The sequence below is a fragment of the Dendrobates tinctorius genome, unplaced genomic scaffold (genome assembly GCF_039654945.1).
Source record: "Dendrobates tinctorius isolate UK_male_01 unplaced genomic scaffold, ASM3965494v1 ptg000044l, whole genome shotgun sequence".
Taxonomy (NCBI): Eukaryota; Metazoa; Chordata; class Amphibia; order Anura; family Dendrobatidae; genus Dendrobates; species Dendrobates tinctorius.
Window position 1 is genome coordinate 6,259,584 of NW_027361712.1, and position 22,798 is coordinate 6,282,381.

The window sequence follows — 22,798 nt, forward strand, 5'->3', positions numbered from 1 at the left end:
TACAATGATGGAGGTGGTGGAGTGGCAATAATGGGGGTGGTGGAGAGGACATTGATGGATGTGGGGGATTGGGATGGGAGTAAGGGGAACTTATAATGGACTTATGAACAGGAGGAGGGGAAGAGGACGTAAGATATGGATGTGAAATAAATTGGGTAGTGAAGGAGGGTGCTAAGCCTCTGATAGCATCCTACCCCATATCACAGTTCATTGTGAACCTATTGGGGACTTCAAAATTATTGGGGTCTTCTCCCACCCCCAAATTCATTATAATGCTATCAAGGATTTATAATGAATCGGGGATACAGGACAACCCAATTGAGCATGCATTTCACTTGTTAAAGACTAAACTTCAGACAGAAAGGACCACAAACAAACAGCAACTGAAAACCACCGCAGTGAAGGCCTGGCAGAGCATCAAAAAGGAGGGAACACAGCGTCTGGTGATGTCCATGAGTTCAAGACTTCAGCCAGTCATTGCCAACAAAGGGTTTTCAACCAAGTACTAGAAATGAACATTTTATTTACAATTATTTAATCTGTCCAATTACTTTTGGTCCCTTTAAAAACAGGGTGGCACATGTTAAGGAGCTGAAACTCCTAAACACTTCATCCAATTTTAATGTAGATAGCCTCAAATGAAAGCTGAAAGTCTGAACTTCAACTGCATCTGAATTGATTTGTTTAAAATTCATTGTGGTAAAGTCTAGGACCAAAATTAGAAAAATGTTGTCTCTGTCCAAATATATATGGAGCTAACTGTATCTGTATTGAGGGGAGAGACACAAGTATATATACAATATATGTGACCTTGTTATTTTCATTGTGACAAGATGAAGCATGGCTGGGAGATGTCGACATGATGGTCTGACCAGATGGAGAACAAACAAGAGAAAGCGGCTCTATATTATTCTGTATCTGTTCTGTGTGACTTGGAGTGATAATGTTATCTGTAAAATCCCTCATTCTACATTCTCACATTTGTGTGAAATGTCCATGTCCTTCCAGATGTTTTAATTGGACAGCACGTGGACTCGTATAGTTTTATAGGTCCATTCACACATACAGTACATGAAAAATCATGGATCCGGTTTTGAGGATCAGCATAGGACATGCTCAATGCATCTGTAAAAGTGTGCAGCACACCGACAGTCCACATGGATACAGAGATGTAGCCTTATTATTTATAGCACAGTCCCTTAGTATATAGAGCACTCACTTATTATGTATAGCACTGTCCCTTAGTATATAGTGTATTCACTTATTATGTATAGCACAGTCCCTTAGTATATAGTGTAGTCACTTATTATGTATAGCACAGTCCCTTAGTATATAGTATGTAGTACTATATATGGCATGTACAGCACTGTCCCATAGTAAATAGTGCACTTACTTGTGTATAGCACAGTCCCTTAGTATATAGTGTACTCATTTTGTATAACACAGTCCATTAGTATATAGTGTACTCACTTATTATGTATAGCACAGTCCCTTGACATATAGTGTACTCACTTATTATGTATAACACTGTCCCATAGTATATAGTGTACTTACTTGTTATAAATAGCACAGTCCCTTAGTATATAGTGTACTCATTATGTACAGCACAGTCTATTAATATATAGTGTACTCACTTATGTATAGCACAGTCCCTTTGCATATAGTATACTCACTTATTATGTATTGCGCTGTCATTAGTTATATAGTTTCCTTTTTTACTATGTATAATACTGTCCCTTATTACATACCATCCTCTCTAGTTCCTTATTATATAGCTTCCTCTGATGTAATGTACAGCACTGTCTCTTATATAGTGTATTCTTGCTATTCACAGCACGCTCTTTTATTACATAGTCCCCTCTCTCAGATATAAATTGACTGCTGAGGGAACAGCCGGTGACTAGATGACCAGTCCATTATCTCCTCCATTAGAAAAGAAGCTTTAACATGGTACATCAGCCATCATTGAATTATATATCTAACAAGAGAGGATGGTATGTAATAAAGACAGGTGTTATGATTGAGTCACCGTAGGAGGCAAAAACAGAAAAGCTAGCTAAGTCCAGAAAACCAGAGAAGTTGGCAGCTATCGAATTGCAGACCCCTGAAACTATCAACACAACTAGCAGTAGCCGTGGGGGGTTCCTACGATGTCCTAGACCCCTCGATCACAGCCGGAGAATTAAATAGGCCTAAAGAAAGAAAGGGGAAATCTAAACTGCCCCAGAGCAGACCCCAAAGCAATAGGCAGCCCCCAACATATCATGACGGTGAAGCAAGATGAAAATACTAACACAGACAGAAAGATAGACAGAGCAAAGAGGGGCCCAAGCTAACTACATAGGAAAGGACAGGAAGGCTGCTGTCTGCAATCCGTGAAAAACCCTATGAAAATAAGAGCCAACAGACTGACAGTGAAAAAGGCCCTGAAGACGCTAGGCTTCAAAAAGCTATGTCAGTACTCAGGAATATTCTGAAGACAGAGCAACCGGCAAAAGGAGATTCAGCTCACCCCAGCAGGGAATGGCAGAATCCAGAAAAGCAAGGAAAACAAAGCAAAACACAAATGTTAACAGGCAAAGCAGAAAACTTAGCTTTAGAGGAGCAGGAATCAGACTGGTGTCCTAGAAGTCCACAGAGAAATCACCCGCAGGGCAGAAGGGCGTCGGCAGCCTTATATCCAGTCCGTGACTCCACTCAGCCAGTCATCCTCATTAGGCTCAGGTGCCTGATAATCAGGCTCATTACCTTCCTTTACCAGAATAGGGAGTTCACCAGACCTCAATGGTGAAGGGAAAAATGAACTCACAACAGTACCTCCCCCTTGAGGAGGGGTCACCGAACCCTCATCCATGCCACCAGGGCGATCAGGGTGAGCCCGATGAAAGGCACGCACCAATCTTTCAGCATGAATATCAGAGGCAGAGACCCAGGAATTATCCTCCTGACCATAACACTTCCACTTAACCAAATACTGGAGTCTCCGTCTAGCCAGACGGGAATCCAGTATCTTCTCTACCTCATATTCCATGTTACCTTCAACCAATACAGGGTGAGGAGGTGCCACCACAGGAACTACTGGTTCAACAAACCTCTTCAACAAGGACTTATGAAACACATTATGAATTTTAAATGTGACAGGAAGAGCCAACCGAAAAGAGACCGGATTAATAATCTCCAAAATCTTGTAAGGTCCAATAAATCTAGGCGTAAACTTAGGAGAAGCCACCTTCATAGCGATATTTTTTGATGACAACCAGACCATATCACCCACCTTAAACTGGGGACCAACGGTCCTACGCCGGTTGGAAAACCGCTGGGCCTTTTCCTGGGAGAGAGACAACTTATCCACTACTTGGTCCCAGATCTGGTGCATTCTCTCCACCACAGTGTCAACACCTGGGCAGGCAGAAGGCTCCACCTGCCCTGAAGAAAATCGAGGGTGAAACCCAAAGTTACAAAAAAAAAGGTGACATCAAAGTGGCAGAACTAGTTCTATTATTTAAAGCAAATTCGGCCAAGGGCAAAAATGAAACCCAATCATCCTGATCGGCAGAAATAAAACATCTCAAATAAGACTCCAAGGTCTGGTTTGTTCTCTCTGTCTGCCCATTGGTCTGAGGGTGAAAAGCAGAGGAGAAGGACAACTGAATTCCCAGCTTGGAACAGAAAGTCCTCCAAAATCTAGACACAAACTGAACTCCTCTGTCAGATACAATGTTCTCAGGAATCCCGTGTAAGCGAACCACCTGTTGCAAAAACAGGGGCACCAACTCAGAGGAAGATGGCAACTTAGGGAGTGGTACAAGATGAACCATCTTAGAGAACCTATCACAAATCACCCAAATAACAGTCATTCTTTGAGAGACCGGCATATCAGAGATGAAATCCATTGAAATATGGGTCCATGGCCTCCTGGGGACCGGCAAAGGCATCAACAACCCACTAGAGCGAGAACAAGATTTTGACCGGGAGCAAGTCCCACAGGACTGCACAAAATTCCTGACATTATGAGACAAGGTGGGCCACCAAAAAGAGCGACTCACCAGATCTCTAGTACCAAAAATACCTGGATGACCAGCCAATGCAGAGCAATGAACTTCAGACATCACTCTCTTCTTCCACTGGTCAGGAACATACAACTTTCCACTGGGACAACGCTCAGGTTTGTCCTCCTGGAACTCTTCCAGAGAAAGTCTCAAATCGGTCGAGATGGCAGAAAGAACTACCCCTTCACCTAAGATGGTAGCAGGCTTGGTTACCACAGGAGAATCAGCAAAGAAACTCCTAGAGAGGGCGTCTGCCTTTACATTCTTAGTTCCAGGAAGAAAAGAGACCACAAAATCAAAACGTGTAAAAAACAAGGCCCACCTAGCCTGTCTAGGGTTCAAGCGTTTAGCCGACTCTAGGTAAATCAAATTCTTGTGGTCAGTGAGGACCACAACTTGATGTTTAGCTCCCTCCAACCAATGTCTCCACTCCTCAAATACCCATTTCATGGCTAACAGTTCCCGATTCCCCACATCATAGTTACGTTCAGATGGAGAGAACTTTCGGGAAAAGAAAGCACAGGGATTCATTTTAGATGTTACAGGATCCTTTTGGGACAAAACAGCTCCTGCACCAATCTCAGAAGCATCCACCTCTACCTGGAACGGGAGTGAGACATCAGGTTGCCGCAAAACCGGGGCGGAGGTAAATCTTCGCTTCAGCTCCTGAAAGGAAGCAACAGCCTCAGGAGACCAATTCAACACATCAGCACCCTTCTTAGTCAGATCAGTCAATGGCTTGGCAATACTAGAAAATTTTGCTATAAATTTCCGATAAAAATTAGCAAAACCCAAAAACTTCTGGAGGGCCTTCAAAGAAGTGGGCTGAACCCAATCATAAATGGCCTGTACCTTGGCCGGGTCCATTTCAATAGTTGACGGAGACAAAATAAATCCCAAAAATGAAATCCTCTGTACTCCAAAAAGGCATTTTGATCCTTTGACATACAGGGAATTCTCCCTCAAGATCCGGAACACAGTCCGAATATGTTCCACATGAGAATCCCAATCCTTGGAGAAGATCAAAATATCATCCAGGTAAATAATCAAAAATTTATCGACAAAGTCTCGGAAAATATCGTTCATGAAGCACTAGAAGACAGAAGGGGCATTAGTGAGCCCAAAAGGCATCACCAGGTACTCAAAATGTCCCTCCGGAGTATTAAACGCCGTCTTCCATTCATCCCCCTGCTTAATGAGGATAAGATTATACGCCCCCCTGAGGTCAAGCTTGGTAAAACAGCAAGCACCTCTAACTCTAGAGAATAGATCCGAAATCAGGGGTAACGGATACTGATATTTAATAGTAATTTTATTGAGGGCACGATAATCAATACAAGGCCTTAAAGAACCATCCTTTTTGGCCACAAAAAAAAAACGGCACCTAAGGGTGAAGAGGATGGTCTAATATGACCCTTCTCCAACACCTCCTTAATATAGGACCGCATAGCCTCGTGCTCGGGTACAGATAAATTGAACAGCCGACCCTTGGGAAATTTACACCCCGGGCTTAGTTCAATTGCACAGTCATAACTCCTATGAGGAGGCAAGGACGCAGACTCATTCTCACTAAATACATCATAAAAGTCTGCCAAATAGTCAGGAACATCATGCGACGGAGGAGAGGTGGAAAAAACCGGAGCCTCACTAAAGGCACACCGACAACCCCAACTCACCACAGACACAGATTTCCAATCCAAAACTGGATTATGAATTTGCAACCAGGGAAACCCCAGAACAACGGCATCATGCAGACCATGCAATACCAAAAATCTGCAATTTTCTTGATGGTCTGGGGCGACCCGCATGACCACCTGGGTCCAAAACTGAGGTTTATTTTTAGCCAAAGGAGTAGCATTAATCCCCCTCAAAGGGATAGGCGTCTGCAGAGGTGTCATCGGAAATCCACAACGTTTAGCAAAATCCAAGTCCATTAGGTTTCGCGCTGCTCCCGAATCCACAAAAGCCTTGGCGGAAAATTTGGACAGGGAGCAGATCAGAGTAATTGCCAGAAGAAACTTAGGTTGAACACCACCAACAGAAAACGTGTGTGCAAAGCGTTTCTCTCGTTTAGGACAAACAGAAATAATATGCGAGGCATCTCCACAGAAAAACACAACTTATTACGCCTTCTGAACTCCTGACGTTGCGCCTTAGACAATACTCTATCACATTGCATAGGTTCAGACGTCTGTTCAACCGGTGGCAACACCTCTCGTGCAATCCTGCGTTCACGTAAACGCCGATCAACCTGAATGGCTAATGACATAGAATCGTCCAGACCAGAGGGAACAGGAAATCCCACCATAGTATCTTTTACGGCTTCTGACAAACCCTTCCGAAAGAGAGCAGCCAAGGCATTATCATTCCAGGTAGTAAGAACCGCCCACTTTCGGAACTTTTGACAGTACAACTCTGCAGAATCTCGACCCTGGTTCAATGCCAACAGGGTCTTTTCAGCCTGATCAATAGCATTAGGTTCATCATACAACAACCCCAAAGCTTGAAAGAATGCGTTCACATTAGTCAGAATAGGATCATCTGGTTTCAAAGAAAACGCCCAATCCTGGGGATCGCCACGCAGCAAAGCGATGACAATTTTAACCTGCTGCGCGGAGCTCCCTGACGAGTTAGGCTTCAAGGCAAAAAATAATTTACAATTATTTTTGAAACTCAAAAATTTAGATCGATCCCCAAAAAATACATCAGGTGTAGGGATCTTTGGTTCAACAGCATGCGAACGAGCAAGGTAGGCGGAAATTCCCCGCACTTCCGCAGCGAGCTGCTCCACATGATCAGACAATTGCTTTATCTCCATTGAGAGAAAAAAAAAAATCCCCCTACGGCCTCAGAGATATAGAGAAAAGAATATACACACACCTTTTTTTTTGTCAAACACAATTCTTTCCTGCAATTGAGTACCCTAGGATCTGCGGTATGGCGGGTGATTCTGTTATGATTGAGTCACCGTAGGAGGCAAAAACAGAAAAGCTAGCTAAGTCCAGAAAACCAGAGAAGTTGGCAGCTATCGGATTGCAGACCCCTGCTAGACACAACTAGCAGTAGCCGTGGGGGGTTCCTACGATGTCCTAGACCCCTCGATCACAGCCGGAGAATTAAATAGGCCTAAAGAAAGAAAGGGGAAATCTAAACTGCCCCAGAGCAGACCCCAAAGCAATAGGCAGCCCCCAACATATAATGACGGTGAAGCAAGATGAAAATACTAACACAGACAGAAAGATAGACAGAGCAAAGAGGGGCCCAAGCTAACTACATAGGAAAGGAAAGGAAGGCTGCTGTCTGCAATCCGTGAAAAACCCTATGAAAATAAGAGCCAACAAACTGACAGTGAAAAAGGCCCTGAAGACGCTAGGCTTCAAAAAGCTATGTCAGCATTCAGGAATATACTGAAGACAGAGCTACAGGCAAAAGGAGATTCAGTTCACCCCAGCAGGGGATGGCAGAATACTGAAAAGCAAGGAAAACAAAAAACAAAACAAAAAGGCTAACAGCCAAAACAGAAAACTTAGCATTAGGAGCAGGAATCAGACTGGTGTCCTAGGAGTCCACAGAGAAATCACCCGCAGGGCAGAAGGGCATCGGCAGCCTTATATCCAGTCTGTGACTCCACTCAGCCAGTCATCCTCATTAGACTCAGGTGCCTGATAATCAGGCTCATTATCTTCCTTCACCAGAATAGGGAGTTGACTAGAATCCAGTGACGAAGGGGAAAATGAACTCACAACAGACAGGGCTCTATATACAGTAATCCAATATGCAAGGGTATGAGGTGTACATAACAAGAGAGGGCACTGTGTAATAAGAGATGACAATATACATAATAAAGGAGACAATGTAAGATTTATACATGTATGTGTGACTCTCTCTCTCTCACTCTATATATATATATACACATACACACTGCTCAAAAAAATAAAGGGAACACTAAAATACCACATCCTAGATATCTCTGAATGAAATATTCCAGTTGCAAATTTTTATTCATTGCATAATAAAATGTGTTCAGAACAATGAAACAACAATTATCACTGTAAATTAAAAGGACTATCCCATGGAGGTCTGCATTTGGAATGATACTCAAAATCAAAGTGGAAAATCAAATTACAGGTTGATCCAACATCAGTGGAAATGCCTCATGAAAAGGAAAAGATGCTCAGTAGTGTGTGTGGCCTCCACATGCCTGTATGACTTTGCTACAATACCTGGGCATGCTCCTGATGAGGCAGCGGATGGTCTTCTGAGGGATCTCCTCCCAGACCAGGACTAAAGCATCCGCCAACTCCTGGACAGTCTGTGGTGCAACGTGACGTTGGTGGATGGAGCGAGACATGATGTCCCAGATGTGCTTAATCGGATTCAGGTCTGGGGAATGGGCGGGCCAGTCCATAGCTTCAATGCCTTCATCTTGCAGGAACTGCTGACACACTCCAGCCACATGAGGTCTGGCATTGTCCTGCATTAGGAGGAACCCAGGGCCAACCGCACCAACGTATGGTCTCACAAGGGGTCTGAGGATCTCATCTCGGTACCTAATGGCAGTGAGGCTACCTCTGGCGAGCACATGGAGGGCTGTGCAGCCCTCCAAAGAAATGCCACCCCACACCATTACTGACCCACTGCCAAACTGGTCATGCTGAAGGATGCTACAGGCAGCAGATCGCTCTCCATGGCATCTCCAGACTCTGTCACGTCTGTCACATGTGCTCAGTGTGAATCTACTTTCATCTGTGAAGAGCACAGGGCGCCAGTGGCAAATTTGCCAATCCTGGTGTTCTGTGGCAAATGCCAAGCATCCCGCATGGTGTTGGGCTGTGAGCACAAGCCCCATCTGTGGATGTTGGGCACTCAGACCATCCTCATGGAGTCAGTTTCTAAATGTTTGTGCAGACTCTTGCACATTTGTGGCCTGCTGGAGGTTATTTCGCAGGGCTCTGGCAGTGCTACTCCAGTTCCTCCTTGCACAAAAGCAGAGTTAGCGGTCCTGCTGCTGGGTTGTTGCCCTCCTACTGTGCCTGTTAGGAACAGGTCACCGAGGAGGATGGCAGGAATAGGCTAGGCCACAAGGAAACCAGAAAGGTCGTTAACTTAGCGGATTGCAGACCCCTAATCCTAACAACACAACTAACAGTAGCCGTGGAGCGTACCTACAATGCCCTAGAAGCTTCGACACAGCCGGAGAACTAACTAGGCCTAAAACAAGAAAGGTGTGAAGTATAGCGTGGCACTGCTGCAGGGTGCACAAGTAGGTTACCCAAACCAAGAAGTGATAATGAAAATAACTTGGCACTCAACTTCTAGTATTCATGAGATTGGAGAAGAATTTTATTTAGGCAGCATGCAAAAATGTTTCGGCCAACAACCTGGCCTTTGTCAGTTCGACTGCTTAAGATAATTAGGTAAGGCGGTAGTGTAGTAAAGGATGTGTCAATTCCATTTGTGAGGACTGTGATGGTGAGCCATCCAGCTCACTATTAAGGTGAGGTTCTATGTAATAGTCTCATATAAAGAAATATCCAATTCACTGTTTAGGCAAAAAAATCTTTACTTATAATGGAGTTGCCTGTATGATATGCCCATGGAAAGCCAAAATCCTGTTATATGCAAGAGTGTAGAAAGTAGTACAGTTGGCTTGTTATAGCGATGAGCACTCTAGACAGGAAGATAAGGTGAGTATATGGAACTAAGTATTTGAATGGATATTGGCAGGGGAGGCTTTTACTTGCTCACTTCTTTTATGGGTCTGTCAATACAGCAGGTCCTATTTAGGCGCTGGTGTGTAGGGATCCAGACGTGGTTTCCACCAGTAGTCAACGTGAATTGGATATTTCTTTATATGAGACTATTACATAGAGCCTCACCTTAAAAGTGAGCTGGATGGCTCACCATCACAGTCCTCACAAAAGGAATTGACACATCCTTTACTACACTACTGCCTTACCTAATTATCTTAAGCAGTCGGACTGACGAAGGCCAGGTTGTTGGCCGAAATGTTTTTGCAGACTGCCTAAATAAAATTCTTCTCCAATCTCATGAATTCTAGAAGTTGAGTGCCAAGTTATTTTCATTAAAGCAAGAAAGGTGACATCTAAACTGCCCGGAGTAGAACCCAAAAGAAATAGATAGCCCCCAAACACATATTGTCAGTGAGACAAGATAAAACACAAACGCAGGCAGAAAATAGACTGAGCAAATGATGGGGCCCGAACTGACTAGATAGGATAGGAAAGAAAATACACTGTCTGCAATCACGCAAAAACCCCAAAAAATCCAACACGTCTGATTTACCAAAAAACACAGGTCTCACGACCTCGCCCCCACTATATCAGCATTCTGGTATGAACTGGCAGCAAAGCAAAATAGACTGATATAACAGGGGACTGAACAAACTGACACAAGCTGGAACATATGGAGTGGGGTCCAGCACTGCCCCCAGCGGGGAGCATGCTGAACCCTCACAACAAGCAGAAAGATGAAAAACCAGATCAGATGCAAAGGATTAGCAAGTAAACAACTTAACTGAAAAAATGCAGGATCAGAGCAGGAGACATCAGGCCTCAGAATGCACAGGAAAACTAATCACCAGCAGGGATTGAAGGAAGCCTGCTGACCTAAATACTCCAAACAGTAACCCCAGATCTCCAATCATCATCATCAGGTGCAGATCTCTGTCAATCCGGCCTGTTGTGATTGGGTCACCAAGGAGGAGAGAAAGCCAAGCTAAGCCACAGAAAACCATAGAGGTTGGTAACTAAGTGGATTGCAGACCCATGATCCTATCCACACAACTAGCAGTAGCCGGGGAGCGTGCCTACAATGATCCTAGATGCCTCAGCACAGCCAGAGAGCTAACTAAGCCTAAAGCAAGAAAGGGGAAATCTAAACTGCCCCAGAGCAGACAACAAAGGAATAGATAACATATATTGTTGGTGAGACAAGATGAAAACACAAACGCAGGTAGGAAAATAGACTGAGCAAACGATGGGGCCTACACTGACTAGACAGGACAGGAAAGGAAAGACACTGTCTGCAATCACGCAAAAAACCCTGAAAAAAAGTCCAACAAGTCTGATGCAAAAAAATACTGAAGTCGCACGACTTCGCCCGCTATATCAGCACTCTGGTATATTCTGAAAGCAGAGCAAAAAGAGGCCAATCTAATAAGGGACAAAAACAAACTGGCACAAGCAGTAACGTATGGATGGTGATTCAGCACAGCTCCAGCCGAAGCTGGCTGACCCACACAAAACTGAAATAGACAAAACCAGATCAAATGTAAACAGAATAGCAAATGCCTTAGCTGAACATGCAGGGACTGAGCTGGAAACTAAGACCTCAGGAGGCAGGAAGAAAATCACCAGCAGGGATAGAGGGAGTCGGCTGTCTTAAATCCCAGTCTGAAACCCCAGATCTCCAATCGTCATCCTCATTATCAGTGGCAAGCCTTTGTTAATCAGATCAGCTCCATTACCTCCAGTAACCACCAGAGGGAGCCCATAAAGAGAACTCGCAACACCTCTGTGAAATTGACCAGCTCCACTACCTTCAGTAGTAACCAGAGGTAGGCCAGAAAGCGAATTCACAACACCGGCCAGCTCCACTACCCACAGTAACCACCAGAGGGAGTCCTGACTAAGAAGTAAGAGAATTCACAACAGCCCCCTCCATGTATCCTGATGTACTGGCCTGTCACGTGGTAGCGCATCCAGCCTCTGGACACTACGCTGACAGACACAGCAAACTTTCTTGCCACAGTTTTCATTGATGTGCCATCCTGGATGAGCTGCACTACCTGAGCTACTTGTGTGGGTTGTAGAATCCATCTCATGCTACCATGAGTGTGAAAGCACAACCAACATTCAAAAGTGACCAAAACATCAGCCAGAAAGCATTGGTACTGAGATGTGGTCTGTGATCCCCACCTGCAGAACCACTCCTTTATTGAGGGTGTCTTGATAAATGCCAATAATTTCTACATGTTGTCTATTCCATCTGCACAACAGCATGTGAAATTGATTGGCAATCATTGTTGCTTCCTAAGTGGACAGTTTATTTTCACAGAAGTTTGATTAATACAAATAGACGGAGATTGACAATTTTCCATACAGACACCGTATAGTGGTGTACGCTCCTCACACACTACCGTGTACCGCCTTGTATCACGGACAAAGAAAGCTATCTGTGTGTGACTCTGGAAAAAAAGCCGAGGAGTCTTCCGTTTTTCCAGACCTACACCTTAGAGTGCTGTCCGCTTTTCAAACAGTTTTGTATATCTGCTGTTTGATTTCGGTCAAAACTAGACAGAGACAGCGTGTGTCAGTCCCTTTATAAATAGACGTAGAATTACAACTTTCCATACAGACACCATATAGCGGTATACGCTCCTCACACACTACCGTGTACCGCCTTGTATCATGGACAAATAGAAGCTATCGGTGTATGACTCAGGAAAAAAAAGCCGAGAAGTTTTTCCAGACCTACACCTTAGAGTGCTGTCCGCTTTTCAAACAGTTTCGTATATCTGCTGCTTGATAATGGTCAAAACTAGACAGAGACAGCATGTGTCAGTCCCTATATAAATAGACGGCGATTGACAATTTTCCATACAGATGTAGCGGTGAACGCTCCTCACACACTACCGTGTAGTGCCATGTATCACGGATAAATAGAAGCTATCTGTGTGTGACTCTGGAAAACAAAGCCGAGGAGTTTTCAGATTTTCCAGACCTACACCTTAGAGTGCTGTCCACTTTTCAAACAGTTTTGTATATCTGCTGTTTGATTTCGGTCAAAACTAGACAGAGACAGCGTGTGTCAGTCCCTATATAAATAGATGGAGAATTACAATTTTCCATACAGACACCGTATAGCGGTGTATGCTACTCACACACTACCGTGTACTGCCTTGTATCACGACAAATAGAAGGTATCTGTGTGTGACTCTGGGAAAAAAAGCCGAGGAGTTTTTCCATTTTTCCAGACCTACACCTTAGAGTGCCGTCCGCTTTTCAAACAGTTTCATATGTCTACTATTTGATTATGGTCAAAACTAGACAGAGACAGCGTGTGTCAGTCCCTATACAAATAGACGGATATTGAATATTTTCCATACAGACACCGTATAGCGGTGTACGCTCCTCACATGCTACCGTGTACCGCCTTGTATCACGGACAAATAGAAGCTATCGGTGTGTGACTCTGGAAAAAAAAAGCTGAGGAGTTTTTCCAGACCTACACGTTAGAGTGCAGTCCGCTTTTCAAACAGTTTTGTGTATCTGCTGTTTGATAATGGTCAAAACTAGACAGAGACAGCGTGTGTCAGTCCCTATACAAATAGACGGAGACTGACTATTTTCCATACAGACACCGTATAGCGGTGTACGCTCCTCACACACTACCATGTACCAGCTGGTATCACGGACTAATAGAAGCTATCTGTGTGTGACTCTGGAAAAAAAAGCCGAGGAGTTTTTCAGTTTTTCCAGACCTACACTTTAGAGTGCTGTACGTTTTCCAAACAGTTTCGTATATCTGCTGTTTGATAATGGTCAAAACTAGACAAAGACAGCGTGTGTCAGATCCTATACAAATAGACGGAGGTTGACAATTTTCCATACAGACACCGTATAGCGGTGTATGCTCCTCACACACTACTGTGTACCGCCTTGTATCACGGACAAATAGAAGCTATCTGTGTGTGACTCTGGAAAAAAAAGCCGAGGAGTTTTTTCGTTTTTCCAGACCTACACCTTAGAGTGCTGTCCGCTTTTCAAAGAGTTTTGGATGTCTGCTATTTGATTACGGTGAAAACTAGACAAAGACAGCGTGTGTCAGTCCCTTTATAAATAGACGTAGAATTACAATTTTCCATACAGACACCATATAGCAGTGTACGCTCCTCACACACTACCGTGTACCGCCTTGTATCATGGACAAATAGAAGCTATAGGTGTATGACTCAGGAAAAAAAAGCCGAGAAGTTTTTCCAGACCTACACCTTAGAGTGCTGTCCGCTTTTCCATACAGATGTAGCGGTGTACGCTCCTCACACACTACCGTGTAGTGCCGTGTATCACGGATAAATAGAAGCTATCTGTGTATGACTCTGGAAAACAAAGCCGAGGAGTTTTCAGATTTTCCAGACCTACACCTTAGAGTGCTGTCCACTTTTCAAACAGTTTTGTATATCTGCTGTTTGATTTCGGCCAAAACTAGACAGAGACAGCGTGTGTCAGTCCCTATATAAATAGATAGAGAATTACAATTTTCCATACAGACACCATATAGCGGTGTACGCTCCTCACACACTACCGTGTACTGCCTTGTATCACGGACAAATAGAAGGTATCTGTGTGTGACTCTGGGGAAAAAAAAGCCGAGGAGATTTTCCATTTTTCCAGACCTACACCTTAGAGTGCTGTCCGCTTTTCAAACAGTTTCATATGTCTGCTATTTGATTATGGTCAAAACTAGACAGAGACAGCGTATGTCAGTCCCTATATAAATAGACGGAGAATGACAATTTTCCATACAGATATAGCAGTGTACGCTCCTCACACACTACCGTGTACCAGCTGGTATCATGGACTAATAGAAGCTACCTGGGTGTGACTCTGGAAGAAAAAGCCGAGGAGTTTTTCCGTTTTTCCAAATCTACACCTTAGAGTGCTGTCCGCTTTTCAAACAGTTTCGTATATCTGCTGTTTGATTATGGTCAAAACTAGACAGAGACAGCATGTGTCTGTCCCTAAACAAATAGACAGAGATTGACAATTTTCCATACAGACACCGTATAGCGGTGTACGCTCCTCACACACTACCGTGTACCGCCTTGTATCACGAACAAATAGGAGCTATCTCTGTGTAACTCTGGAAAAAAAGCAGAGAAGTTTTTCCACTTTTCCAGACATACACCTTAGAGTGCTGTCCGCTTTTCAAACAGTTTTGTATATCTGCTGTTTGATCACGGTCAAAACTAGACAGTGACAGTGTGTGTCAGTCCCTATACAAATAGACGGAGATTGACAATTTTCCATACAGACACCGTACAGCGGTGTACGCTCCTCACACACTACCGTGTACCGCCTTGTATCACGGACAAATAGAAGCTATCTGTGTGTGACTCTGGAAAAAAAAGCTGAGGAGTTTTTCCGTTTTTCCAAACGTACAACTTGGAGTGCTGTTTGCTTTTCAAATAGTTTCGGATGTCTGCTGTTTGATTACGGTGAAAACTAGACACAGACAGCGTGTGTCAGAACCTATACAAATAGACAGAGATTGACAATTTTCCATATAGACACCGTATAGCGGTGTACGCTCCTCACACACTACCGTATACCCCATTGTATCTCGGACAAATAGACGCTATCTGTGTGTGATTCTGGAAAAAAAGCCGAGGAGTTTTTCTGTTTTTCCAGACCTACACCTTAGAGTGCTGTCCGCTTTTCAAACAGTTTTGTATATCTACTGGTTGATAATGGTCAAAACTAGACAGAGACAGCGTGTGTCAGTCCATATACAAATAGATGGAGATTGACAATTTCCATACAGACACCGTATAGAGCTGTCCGATACTCAAACAGTACTGAATATCTGCCGCTCGCATTACAGTCACATCTTTACAGAGTCAGCGTGTGTATGACACTCTGTAAATACATATACAGAGATTGTTAGTTACACAAAAAACGTATACAGCTGTACACTTCTGATACAGTTCCGTATATCTGTTTGTTGGATTACGGTCCAATACATACTGTGAGAGCGTCTGTGACTAACAAAATACATACGTTGATTTAATTTATTTAATACACCTTACACAGCTGGACGCTCCTCATACAGTACCATCTCTCTGCTGGTATTTTTGGTACATTTTCTCAAACATGAGGAATTATGGTGGAAGAGTCCGCGGACGTGGGCAGGAGGGTGCTGCTGGTACTAATGGTGGTGGTTCATTGGCTAGTTCTGGCAAAAGCACAATAGCAGCTAAGGCAGGAGGTGTTGAGCCTGCGTCATCGTCTGGCCCAAGAAGGCCTGTAAGGTTGCCTTTTCTTGGAGTAGGAAAACCGTTTTTAAAAAGCCAGAGCATCAGGAACAGGTTTTAGCGTACATTGCTGACACAGCCACCAGCTCTATTGCCTCCTCTTCAGAACGTTTGAAACCTGCAAGCACGGAGTCGTCAGTGCAGGGTTCTGGTCAGAATAAAAAAACATTCCTTGTGTCCTTCACCCCCACCAAAAGTTAAGGATGCGGCAGCCCACACTTCAAATTACTCTATGGAGCGTTTTTCACATACCATGCCTGGGTTATCCAGTCAAATCCAGAATTCCCCAGTCCAAGATGAATCTGACATGGAGTGCACTGATGCACAGCCACTGCTAGATGATTCTGCTGGTACATCGACCCAGAGAACTACATTGCACTCGCAGTCTATTGAGCCAGAATCTGACCCTGATGAAACTCAGGTGCCCCTTCCCGCTTACTATACCACCTTACATGGTGACACAGAGGAAGGTAAAGAGGAAGGTGCAGATGACTCTGAAGAGGAGGTGATGGATGACCCACTTCTTGACTCGGATTGGCATCCATTGGGGGAGGAGGGTGGCGCTGGCAATAGTTCAGATAAGGAGAAGGATCCACAGCAGGCATTGACATTGCAGCAGTGGTTATCTGGCAGGCCCGTAGCTGAGCAAAAGTGTGTAACAAAAAAAAAAAAAAGAGTTGCAGGACAGCTTGGCCAGACGGTCAACTTAGCACAGCGCGCAAGGCCAGAAAATGTATACCATAGTAGGAAGAGTGCAGTGTGGCACTTCTTTGTCCAAATTCCTACTGATGAGGCAAAGGTTACCTGTATAAAGTGCGGAAGGACCTTTAGCCGAGGTAAACAACTCAGAATTTTGAATACCAGCTGCATGCTTAGACATTTAATCAACATGCACTTGCAAGCACAGACGGACTACAAAACCTCAGGTAGCACATGTGCACCTGTTCCGACTGAAGGTAGCCAGCAATGCTCCATCACTTCCCCCACTGTAAAACCACCGCCACCGTTAAGCACATCACCAGCATTAAATGTGGAGGCGTCTTCGAAAAGGCCAAAGCACTCAGGGAATCACAATGGTTTTGCAACACAACGCTGAATCTAGGCCATCACCACCAATACCAAAACCAACCCCCTCTCTCACTCTGTCCGGTAAACCACTACTTCCCCCATATGCAGCTCTCCAGTCCAGCTCACCCTACCAGACACTGAGTAGGACAAGAAAGTACTCATCCTCTCATCCGCGAACACATTGTTTGAACGCCTACATTGCCAAACTAATCTCATTAGAGATGACGCCCTACCGTTTGGTTGAAAGCGAAGCTTTCCACGACCTCATGGTCTACTCTGTCTCACGCTATAACCTACCCAGTCGGCACTTCTTTTCTCGAAAAGCCATCCCTGCACTCCACCGACATGTGAAAGACCGCATTGTCCATGCACTAAAACAATCAGAGATTGGAAAGGTCCACCTCACAACAGACACATGGACCAGTAGGCATGGAGAGGGCCGTTACATGTCCATAACTGCTCAATGTGTTATTGTGGTGGATGCAGGCTCCACTGGGGACAGCGGCTGAGGAACAGTGCTGCCTAGCCCACGGTATAGGAAACAGCTGGCTGTAGGCTTTCGATCCTCCTCCTCCTCTATCAGTGAAAGCTTGTACACAGAGCACAGTCGCACGAGCACTCCATCCGCAGCTGGCAGTGTTGCACACGAGGTGTCCCACTATCGAACAGCTAGTGGTAAGCGTCAGCAGGCTGTGTTAAAGATGATATCTTTGGGCGACAACAGACACACTGCAGAGGTACTGGCTGACTACTTGCAGCGACAAACTGAGTCATGGCTGGGCAGTCTACATCTTGAGGCAGGCAAGGTAGTCAGTGATAACGGACGGAATTTTGTGGCAGCCATAGCCCGTGCAAAACTCACACACATACCTTGCCTGGCTCACACTTTGAACCTGGTGGTGCAGTGCTTCCTTAATAATTATCCAGAGTTAACATCCCTGCTCCATAAGGTGTGAAGACTGTGCTCGCATATCCGTCGCTCAAACGTCCACTCCACTCATATGCAGAAGCTGCAGCGATTGCTCCTCCTCCTCAAGCACTGCCTAATCATAGACAAACAAGGTGGAACTCAACCCTGCACATGGTTGAGAGGCTGCGCGAACAGAGGCAGGCTGTAATGCATTTGTGGGAGGATACACAGGCATGCAGTTTGAGGGAAGACATGGAATTGTCGGGTGTGCAGTGGTCAAAGCTGAAAGACCTCTGTAAAGTCCTTCAGTGTTTTGAGGAATGCACATAGCTGGTAAGCGCAGACGATGCCATCATAAGCATGAGCATCCCACTTATGCGTCTGCTCATGCAAAATTTGACGTACATTAAGGATCAGGCATCTGCAGCGGAGGAGGAGGAGGAGGCAAGCCTTGATGACAGTCAGCCATTGTCTGGTCAGGCAACTGTCCTGGACGAGGTGGAGGAAGAAGTGGAAGAGGAGGATGAGGGGGATGATTATTTTGGGCAGGAAGATGCTTCTAAGGGGGCAAGAGAAAATGTTGGCATTCCTAGGTCAGGTACAGTGTTTGTGCATGACTGTAGGGATGTGGATTTGCCAGAAAGTGCTCCTCCACCCAACACTGGCAGTGCATCATTGACACCTGGAACATTGGCCCACATGTGCGATTATGCCTTGTGGATCCTAAAAAGGGATCCCCCGCATTGCCAAAATGATGAGGGATGACGACTACTGGCTGACGAGCATCCTCGATCCACTCTACAAAGGCAAATTAAACAACATCATGCCACAGGAGAACCTAGAGATAATATTGGCTAACAAACAAGCAACTCTGGTAAACCATTTGTTTTAGGCTTTCCCAGCACACAGCAGCGGTGCTGATTCTCCCACGAGCCGTAGTGGGCACTATGGAAGAGGTGTTTGTGTTGCACACAGCCGAAGTGGCGTTGGAGACAGGGGTTTAATGACCATGTTGTGGAATGATTTCTCCAGTACCGCTCAAACGACTGCTAATACTGCACCAATTAAAAGTGACAGGAGACAGCAGTTGTCAACTATGGTTACAAACTACTTCTCCCATATTGATGTTCTCCTTCACAGGTCATTCCCCTTTGACTATTGGGCCTCTAAACTGGATGCCTGGCCTGAATTGGCACAATATGCCATACAGGAGCTTGCTTGCCCTGCTGCAAGTGTGTTATCTGAAAGAGTCTTCAGTGCTGCTGGATCAATCCTGACAGAAAAAAGGACCCATCTGTCTACCCAAAATATTGATGATCTAACCTTCATTAAAATGAACCATGCATGGGTTTCAAAGAATTTAGTCCCACCTTCCCCTGAGGACACATAGGTTGCCAGAAAACTGCCTCGCTTTTGTCCTTCTCTTACTTGGACTTGCCCAATTCCGCCCTTTGAAGCAGCTGAATGTCCAGCCAACACATCAACATATGCCATCTTTTAAACCACCCTAACTGGGCTGCCCACCCCCCCAATAGCTCAGGTCAACACCGACGCACCCGAGCAAGTGCCATTGCTCTGAACAGGTGGAAGGGCCCACAGATGGTCGACGACACTAGCACAGGGCCCCTCATAGTACAATACAGTGTCTCTGACTGTGGGTGGGGTGCCCACTCGTCGTCAGACACAACAGCATACTATGAGAGGCCCTCTGCCAGTACCGTCGACCACGAGTTTGCTCCCCCTGCTTGGTTATTGCTACAGAACTTGCAAGTTGCAGTACTTACCTCTCCCTGCTCCACTGCTGTGTAGTCTGGCCAGTTAAATCCTTGACAGAGATGGCCACTAGAAATTTAGTTTATTGATCGATGATGGGTAAGATGTATCTATGGCCTTTCCTGTTGGCCTCTACCTTCAGATGATCAATGGCTACCATTTGTAATGGACGTAAACTTACAAGCAGATGCAGTGGTGCTTTATGATCACCTTTCACAGTTGTGATAGTCACAGACGTGTGACATTCCTGCCACCATTTTTCAATGTCTCCTCTCATGCCAATCCAATAGAATCGCCTACGGTCTGTGGCTTCTGTCTTTTGCACTCCAAAATGACCAGACACAGCATGATAGGCAGTGAGGACCATGTCTACATCTCAACCTGTGATCACAGTTTGATGAAGACGAGTAACGGTGATGTGATCCACGCTACTGCGATAAAGCAATCCTTTCTTCATAAAGAACCATTTTTGCTGTCTCCACAGACACAGTAATTGAGGGTCTGCATCACCTCTGCAACATCTACCGGGAGGTTTTCCCGCTATGAGTAATTCCCAAATTTCTGCTACCACTCGACTTTCCGTCTGTACTTGTATCCATGTAGTTTCCAGTAGCAGAGAGTATGGACTGACTTACTGAGATTGAAATATATACAAAGATTTAAAAGTACCACAAAACTGTATACTGTTGTACGCTTCGAATACCTTTCCCTTTTTCTACTTGTTAAATTCTGGTGTAATACATACTGAGCCTGTGAGTGTCTGTGTCTGAATCCGGAAGTATAGATGGAAATTTAAAATTACCCCTAGACTGGATTCACCTTGTGTGTGCTGATACAGTACCTTTGTTCAAAATTTTGTATTATGGTATCATCCATTAAGAGTGAGCGTGTGTTGTTTACACCTTCTATATATACCGTGAATCAGTGATACCAATTTTTACCCTATACAGCTTGTATCTTGTTATACAGTACCTATGTTCGACATTTAGTATTACGGTCAAATCCATACTGAGTAAGCTTCTGAGACTGACTACGGGACTATGTATACAGAGATTTCAATTGCACCCTATAATATATATACATGCTATCTTGTTATACAGTACCTTTTTTACAACATTTTCTATTATGGTCAAACCCAGACTGAGTGAGCGTCTGAGGGTGACTCCGAAAATATATACCGAGATTTCAAATTTGGCCAACACTGTATACAGCTGTACGCTTGTGTTACATTACCCATTTACAGCTTTTCATATTCTTGTGTAATCCATACTGGGCCTGAGAGCGTTTGTGTCTGCCTCCTGAAATGTATACGGAGATTCAGAATGTTTACAATATACTATATATACCTTGTATCTGGTGATCCTGTACCCTTTTTCACCATTTTATTTTATTGGGTAATCCATACTGAGCCTGTGAGCGTCTGTGTATGACTGATGAAATATATACGGAGATTTACTGTTATCCCTAGACTGTATAGAGCTGTACGCTTCTGATACAGTACCATATATCTGCTGGTATTTTGGGTCAATTTTCTAAAACATGAGGAAGTATGGTGGAAGAGGATGTGGATGTGGATGTGGGGGGCCACCTGGTGCTGATGGTGGTGGTGGTGCATCTGCTGGTAGTGCCAAAAACACAATAGCAGCTAAGACAGGAGGTGTTGAGCCTGCGGCATGGTGTAGCTCTGGAAGGCCTGTAAGGCTCCCTTTTCTGGGAGTAGGTAGACTACTTTTGAAGCCAGAGCATCAGGAACTGTTTTTTGCTTACATTGCTGAAACAGCCTCCAGCTCTATCACCTCCTCTTCTGAAGTTTTAAAAAATGCAAACACTGAGTCGTAAGTGCGGGCTTCTGGTACGGAGCAACCACTTTCCTTGTGTCCTTCACCCATACCAAAAGTGAAGAATGCGACAGCACACACTTCAGATTACTCCTTGGATCTCTTTTCACATACCATGTCTGGGTTAATTAAAAATGGGGCCCATCATATACTGGAGCATTCAAAATGGGGGACGTCTGACACTGGAGCATCATCCATGAGGCCCACCATATACTGGAGCATTCTAAATGGGGCAGATCAGACACTGAAGCAGCATCTATGGGGCACATGATACATGGAGCATTAGAAATGGGGCCCATTATATATGGAGCATTATTAGGGCCCAAAAGACACTGGAGCATCATCCATGAGGCCCATTATATACTGGATCATTCCAAATGGGGCAGATCAGACACTGGAGCAGCATCTATGGGGCACATGATACACTGAAGCATTAGAAATGGGGCCCATTATATATGGAGCATTATTAGGGCCCTTCATACATTGTAGCATCATCCATGAGGCCCATCATATACTGGAGCATTCCAAATGGGGGACATCAGACACTGGAGCAGCATTTATGGGCCCTTTATACACTGGAGCATTAGAAATGGAGCCCATTATATATGGAGCATTATTTGGGCCCATAAGACACTGGAGCATCATCCATGAGGCCCATCATATACTGGAGCATTCCAGATTTGGGACATCAGACACTGGAGCAGCATTTACGGGCCCATTATACACTGGAGCATTAGAAATGGAGCCCTTTATATGTGGAGCATTATTAGGGCCCATCATACACTGGAGCATCATCCATGAGGCCCATCATATACTGTAGCATTATGTGGAGCTCATCATATACTGTATGAAACATTATATGGGACCAATTATTCTGTATGGAGAAATATATGGGGCTCATTTTTCTGCATGGCACACTAGGTGGTGGCCATAATACTGTATGGAGTAATATACTGTCCTTTTTTTGAGCTATTGTACAATTTAAAATAGATCAGTCATGTCATGTAAGCAGAGAAGTATTTGTCATTGAACTATACCTATATTTCTGTGCCGTATCGGAGCATCATGAGTTGTGGTATGTGTTAAAGGGGCGCACTGACAC